This window comes from Arachis stenosperma, chromosome 9, assembly GCF_014773155.1.
Source record: "Arachis stenosperma cultivar V10309 chromosome 9, arast.V10309.gnm1.PFL2, whole genome shotgun sequence".
Lineage (NCBI taxonomy): Eukaryota > Viridiplantae > Streptophyta > Magnoliopsida > Fabales > Fabaceae > Arachis > Arachis stenosperma.
Genome location: NC_080385.1, coordinates 58,345,525 through 58,353,345, shown reverse-complemented (window position 1 = coordinate 58,353,345; position 7,821 = coordinate 58,345,525). Strand labels below are relative to the sequence as shown.

The 7,821-nt window shown below is 39.5% G+C and overlaps 1 non-coding gene across 1 annotated transcript; it reads left to right on the top strand.

Moving 5' to 3' along the window:
• The first annotated feature begins 1,021 nt into the window (after nucleotides 1-1,021).
• On the top strand, nucleotides 1,022-1,129 carry LOC130952758 (small nucleolar RNA R71). Its single transcript, XR_009074934.1, has one exon. It is a non-coding gene; the product is annotated as a small nucleolar RNA R71 (small nucleolar RNA).
• The last annotated feature ends 6,692 nt before the right edge of the window (nucleotides 1,130-7,821 follow it).

The window sequence follows — 7,821 nt, the reverse complement described above, 5'->3', positions numbered from 1 at the left end:
ATAACTTGTCATTTAGCTTTATGATTGCTCCAAGGTATTTAGTAACTTGCTCTTCAGTGACATACTCATCCTCTTCAGAGGAAGAATATTCATCAGAGCTCATGAATGGCAGAAGTAAGTCTAATGGAATCTCTATGGTCTCATTTTGAGCCTCAGATTCCCATGGTTCCTCATTGGGAAACTCAGTGGAGGTCAGTGCACGCCCATTGAGGCCTTCCTCAGTGGCGTTCACTTCCTCTCTTCCCTCTCTAGATTCGGCCATGGTTATGGCTTTGCACTCTCCTTTTGGATTTTCTTCTGTATTGCTTGGAAGAGTACTTGGAGGGAGTTTAGTAACTTTCTTGCTCAGCTGTCCCACTTGTGCCTCCAAATTCCTAATGGAAGACCTTGTCTCAGTCATGAAACTTTGAGTGGTTTTGATTAGATCAGAGACCATGGTTGCTAAGTCAGAGGGGTTCTGCTTAGAATTCTCTGTCTGTTGCTGAGAAGATGATGGAAAAGGCTTGCCATTGCTAAACCTGTTTCTTCCACCATTATTGTTGTTGAAACCTTGTTGAGGTCTCTCTTGATTCTTCCATGAGAAATTTGGGTGATTTCTCCATGAAGAATTATAGGTGTTTCCATAGGGTTCTCCTAGGTAATTCACCTCTTCCATTGAAGGGTTCTCAGGATCATAGGCTTCTTCCTCAGATGAAGCATCCTTAGTACTGCTTGGTGCATTTTGCATTCCAGACAGACTTTGAGAAATCAAATTGACTTGTTGGGTCAATATCTTGTTCTGAGCCAATATGGCATTCAGAGCATCAATCTCAAAAACTCCTTTCTTCTGACTTGTCCCATTGTTCACAGGATTCCTTTCAGAAGTGTACATGAATTGGTTATTTGCAACCATTTCAATTAGCTGTTGAGCTTCTGTAGGCGTCTTCTTCAGATGAAGAGATCCTCCAGCAGAGCTATCCAAAGACATCTTGGATAGTTCAGAGAGACCATCATAGAAAATACCTATGATGCTCCATTCAGAAAGCATGTCAGAGGGACATTTTCTGATTAACTGTTGGTATCTTTCCCAAGCTTCATAGAGGGATTCACCATCCTTCTGTCTGAAGGTTTGGACTTCCACTCTAAGCTTACTCAATTTTTGAGGTGGAAAGAATTTTGCCAAGAAGGCATTGACTAGCTTTTCCCAAGAGTCCAGGCTTTCTTTAGGTTGAGAGTCCAACCATATTCTAGCTCTGTCTCTTACAGCAAAAGGGAATAGCATCAGTCTGTAGACCTCAGGGTCAACCCCATTAGTCTTGACTGTGTCACAGATTTGCAAGAACTCAGCTAAAAACTGATGAGGATCTTCCATTGGAAGTCCATGGAACTTGCAATTCTGTTGTATTAGAGAAACTAATTGAGGCTTAAGCTCAAAGTTGTTCGCTCCAATGGCAGGGATAGAGATGCTTCTCCCATAGAAATCGGGAGTAGGTGCAGTAAAGTCACCAAGCACCTTCCTTGCATTGTTGGCATTGTTGTTGTTTTCGGCTGCCATGAGTTCTTCTTCTTTGAAGAATTCGGTCAGGTCCTCAACAGAGAGTTGTGCCTTAGCTTCTCTTAGCTTCCGCTTCAAGGTCCTTTCAGGTTCAGGGTCAGCTTCAACAAGAATGCCTTTGTCTCTGCTCCTGCTCATATGAAAGAGAAGAGAACAAGAAAATGTGGAATCCTCTATGTCACAGTATAGAGATTCCTTGAGGTGTCAGAGGAAAAGAAAAATAGAAGAAAGAAGAAGGAGAAGAATTCGAACTTTAATTAGATGGAGTTCGAATTGTGCATTAAGAAGGAGTGATACTCCATAAATAGAAGGATGTGGGAAGAAGGGGAGAGAATTTTCGAAAATTAATTAAAAAGATGTCAAAAACATTTTGAAAAATTGATTGATAATTTTCGAAAATTCAAAGTGGAAAAGAAATCAAGTGATTTTTGAAAAAGATTTTGAAATTAGAAATTAAAAAGATTTGATTGAAAACTAATTTGAAAAAGATGTGATTAAAAAGATATGATTGAAAAGATTTGATTTGAAAACAATTTTAAAAGATATGATTTGAAAACAATTTTAAAAAGATTTGATTTTAAAAATTGATGACTTGCCTAACAAGAAAAGATATGATTCAAACATTAAACCTTTCTCAACAGAAAAGGCAACATACTTAAAATGTTCAATCAAATCATTAATTGTTAGGAAGTATCTTTAAAAAAAAAGAAATTGATTTTGAAAACATTTGATTGAAAAGATATGATTTGAAAAAGATTTGATTTTGAAAAACTTTGAAAACTTGAAAAAAAATTGATTTGAAAAACAAAATCTTCCCCCTAGCACCATCTTGGCGTTAAACGCCCAGAATGGTATACATTCTGGCGTTTAACGCCCAAAATGCTACCTTTTTGGGCGTTAAACGCCCAACCAGGTACCTTGGCTGGCGTTTAAACGCCAGTCTGTCCTTCTTCACTGGGCGTTTTGAACGCCCAGTTTTTCTGTGTAATTCCTCTGCTGCATGTTCTGAATCTTCAGTCCCCTGTACTATTGACTTGAAAATAGAACCAAGATCAAATAAACAAGGCATGTAAAACACCAAACTTAAGATTAGACACTAGACTCAAACTAGAAACATGAAATATTTTTGGTTTTTATGACTTTGTAATTTTTTTTTTGTGCTTTTTTTTTCGAAAATTATATGAAAATGGAAAATAAAGGTTTCAGAATTCTTAATTTGGATTCCAGGAATCATTGCAATGCTAGTCTAAGACTCCGGTCCAGGAATTAGACATGGCTTCACAGCCAGCCAAGCTTTCAAAGAAAGCTTCGGTCCAAAACACTAGACATGGCCAATGGCCAGCCAAGCCTTAGCAGATCATTGCTCCAATAGCAAGATTGATAGAAATCAACAAGCATTTGTGATGATCAGTTGAAACCTCGGTCCAATAAGATTAGACATGGCTTCTCAGCCAGCCAGATTTCAACAGATCATCATGAAACACTAGAATTCATTCTTAAGAACTCTGAAGAAAAATACCTAATCTAAGCAACAAGATGAACCGTCAGTTGTCCATACTCAAGAACAATCCCCGGCAACGGCGCCAAAAACTTGGTGCACGAAATTGTGATCAATACTTTTTAATACACAGAACAATCCCCGGTAACGGCTCCAAAGACTTGGTGCTCAATACCATGGCATAAACACAACTTCGCACAACTAACCAGCAAGTGCACTGGGTCGTCTAAGTAATAAACCTTACGCGAGTAAGGGTCGATCCCACGGAGATTGTTGGTATGAAGCAAGCTATGGTCACCTTGTAAATCTCAGTCAGGCAGACTCAAATGGGTATAGTGATAAACGAATAAAGCATAAAGATAAAGATAGAGATACTTATGTATATCATTGGTGAGAGCTTCAGATAAGCGTATGAAGATGCCTTCCCTTCCGTCTCTCTGCTTTCCTACTGTCTTCATCCAATCCTTCTTACTCCTTTCCATGGCAAGCTTATGCAAGGGTTTCACCGTTGTCAGTGGCTACCTCCCATCCTCTCATTGGAAATGTTCAACGCACCCTGTCACGGCACGGCTATCCATCTGTCGGTTCTCAATCAGGCCGGAATAGAATCCAGTGATTCTTTTGTGTCTGTCACTAACGCCCCGCCCTCAGGAGTTTGAAGCACGTCACAGTCATTCAATCATTGAATCCTACTCAGAATACCACAGACAAGGTTAGACCTTCCGGATTCTCTTGAATGCCGCCATCAGTTCTTGCCTATACCACGAAGACTCTGATCTCACGGAATGGCTGGCTCGTTTGTCAGGCAAGCACTCGGTTGTCAGGCGATCAACCATGCATCGTGTATCAGGAATCCAAGAGATAAACACTAGAGCCTCATATGCTTGTAGAACAAGAGTGGTTGTCAGTCACTTTGTTCATGAGTGAGAATGATGATGAGTGTCACGAATCATCACATTCATCAAGTTGAAGAACAAGTGATATCTTGGACAAAGAACAAGCGGAATTGAATAGAAGAACAATAGTAATTGCATTAATACTCGAGGTACAGCAGAGCTCCACACCTTAATCTATGGTGTGTAGAAACTCCACCGTTGAAAATACATAAGAACAAGGTCCAGGCATGGCCGAATGGCCAGCCTCCCAAAGTGATCAAAAGATCTCCAGAAAAAAGGTTCCAAAGATCCGAAGATTTTTAATACAATAGTAAAAGGTCCTACTTATAGAAAACTAGTAGCCTAGGGTGTACAGAGATGAGTAAATGACAAAAAAATCCACTTCCGGGCCCACTTGGTATGTGCTTGGGCTGAGCAAATGAAGCATTTTCGTGTAGAGACTCCTCTTGGAGTTAAACGCCAGCTTTGGTGCCAGTTTGGGCGTTTAACTCCCATTTAGGTGCCAGTTCCGGCGTTTAACGCTGGAATTTCTTGAGGTGACTTTGAACGCCGGTTTGGGCCATCAAATCTTGGGCAAAGTATAGACTATCATATATTGCTGGAAAGCCCAGGATGTCTACTTTCCAACGCCGTTGAGAGCGCGCCAATGGGGCTTCTGTAGCTCCAGAAAATCCACTTCGAGTGCAGGGAGGTCAGAATCCAACAGCATCTGCAGTCCTTTTGAGTCTCTGAATCAGATTTTTGCTCAGATCCCTCAATTTCAGCCAGAAAATACCTGAAATCACAGAAAAACACACAAACTCATAGTAAAGTCCAGAAAAGTGAATTTTAACTAAAAACTAATAAAAATATACTAAAAACTAACTAGATCATACTAAAAACATACTAAAAACAATGCCAAAAAGCGTATAAATTATCCGCTCATCACTGAGGTAAAGGTAAGGGTATATATAAGGCTAAGTGAGCTAATTAAGTAAATCCTTGATTAGTCTAAGATCTCACCTAACATACATACTTTGTAAAGCAAAGCTTCTTTACCTATTCTCCCATATTTTTCCCACTTTTGATGTTACATGCTCATGTATTAGTTTTAATTTTGTCCCATGTGCATTGCTTTATTTTGCATTTGGGGAATTATTTTGTATCCCCTTTATTCAAATACTGAATTAAATTTTTTTTAATGCACATGGTAATTCAATTATTTTGATTTCACATGAACATGCTTCCCAAAATTTTTATTTTGAATTATTTCATTCTTTTCAGCTTCCTACCCTTTGTTTTTATCATCCATGTTCCCAATAGGTTTCCCACACTTAAACAATTACACAATTTCTATCTTAAGCTAACCAAGGATTCAACTTGGGATTTTAAATTTTTTTTTCTGCTTAAGGCTAGTGTTGTGGTTTATAGAATAAGAGGGAATTAAAGGCTCAAGAGGGCTAACAAGGGTGATGTAAAAGGTAGGCTAATTTTGGGATAAGTGAGCTAGAATCAAACAATGGCCTCAATCATATGCAAGCATGTAAATATATTAAATATTGGACATATAGAATGGAACAAAGCAAAGATTACAATTATAGAGAAGAAAACACACAAGAATAAAAATTTATGGTTAAATAATGTAACCATATAAATAAGCTCAAAATCTCACAGGTTGTGTGTTCTTTGGCTCAAAAACCATATTCCAAATACAACTTCAAAACAAGTTTAACACAAATTTTTCAATTTAAATTAGTGAAATACTATAAAAATTTCTTGAAAAAGAAAATATTTCTTCAACCAAGTGGTAAAATATGCACAAAATCAAATAAATATGCAATCAAACATGCAAATGCAACAACTAACAAGAAAAATAAACCATTGGTGTTGAGATAGAAGAGTGACTAACCCATGGAGATCGGTATCAACCTCCCCACACTTAAAGATGGCACCGTCCTCGGTGCATGCTCAGATGTGCAGGTGAATAGGTTGTTCCAAGTGATGCTTTCTTTCAAGGATTGTGCAAATGTACTTGTTTGTCTCCCCTTTTAGAAGTTTCTCCCTTTTTCCGTCTTCGGTGGCCAGCCTGGAAGAAGAGAAAAAGAAGAACAGTAATACCCAGAAGTAAAGATAAGAAAATAAATGAAGTATGGGTGGGTTAATGCCAAATAATGAGGGTCTCAATTACATGGTAGCTACAACATGTAAGTGAGAAAATAGTGGCGACACATGGCATATCAATAATGTAAAAATTTTCAAAAAATGAGGGAAGAGAGTGTGCGTAAGGAGAGATAATATAAATTCAAGTCAATGCAAAAGTGATACAAGTATAAAAGATTTGCATTGATATAAACAATATTACCTAACCAGAATAAAACAAGTCACTAGGCATTCAAAATAATTCAAGAGAAGATGCAACAGTTAAATAAGAAAATTCAACACCAAAGGAAAAATAATGAATTTGGAAAAGAAGGAAGAATATACACTGAATTAAAATGCAATGAACAGAATATGCAAATAAATAAAATGAAAGATAAGAAGAATGAGAAGGGAAAGAAGTGAGTAAGAAAGGAGGGAGGGAAAAATTAGAATTGGGGAAGAAAAGATAAGATATTTGGCAAATTAGGATAAATTGTGCGGCGCAAGCGACGCGGTTGCATGGGGCATGCGGTCGCTGATACTGATTGACGCGGTCGCGTCGGTCACGCGGTCGCGTGACACAATTCATGCTGCTGGCGCGAGGACAGCCTCGCGCTCGCACAACTCTCTGTTCAAAATTTTATTTTACCAAATTTTGGGTGATGCGATCGCGTGAGTGGCCAATATGGGGATATGACACGGATGCGTGGGGCACGCGTTCACGTGGTAAGGTCTATGCGTCTAGCGCCAGTCTAGCACCACTCCAGCTCATCTTTTGGCCATGCACCCTTTTGACGTCGATTTTCAGGTCACGCGGCCGCGTGGGTGACGCGGTCGCGTGTGAGGCCATTATTCCCATGTGACGCGGACGCGTCAGTGACGCGGTCGTGTGGGACGATTTGTGCCACTGGCACGCCTCCAGCCACGCTCTCGCGTGACTCTCTGTTTGATTTCTCTTCTTCACAACACACATGTGACGCGGACACGTCAGCGACGCTGCCGCTTCGTGTGCGTAAAAATTTTTTTTTTATGCATGAAAAATGCAGAATGCAATGCTAATATGAATGTTATGCAAAACTCCAGGTTCAATATAATAAGATAAAAGAAGACTCGGAAACAAATAAAACTAGATAAAAATGAAAAAGAAACGATCATACCATGGTGGGTTGTCTCCCACCTAGCACTTTTAGTTAAAGTCCTTAAGTTGGACATTTGGTGAGCTCCCTGTTATGGTGGTTTATGCTCGTACTGATCCAGGAATCCCCACCAATGCTTGGAATGCCAATATCCTCCGGGGTCCCAAACAAAGTAAGTAAAGCCCTTGTGTGAGTTCCAACAGGCTTGTAGGCTCCCGAAGTGTTGAATGTCAGAATAGACTCCAGGATCCCAAACTTTTCTTCTACACCCGTCTTTGTCTTGATCTACATTGTTCCAATCGAGTGATGGGTAATCCAAATTCTCACTGCAGTGACCAAACAGCTTCCGAGATCCTTCAAATTGAGCTTGACACCAATTCCTGCACCTCAAGTTGAAGTGTGGAACCTTCTTGAACCTTGTGCACCAGCTCTGAGTACGAGCCATTTCCCTTTTTCTCTTAAAGTCGCAGAGAGCTTTAAGCTGGCCATCTGTTTCAAGTAAACCGTATTCAAGTGAAAAAATAAAGATAAGAGTCAAGGATTTTACCCACTCGAAGTCTGTGTTGGTTGGTAGTAGCCTCGGGATAGGTGGTTCCAGTGATTCTATAAGTTTTACTCCCTTGTGGTCTTCAGCGAATT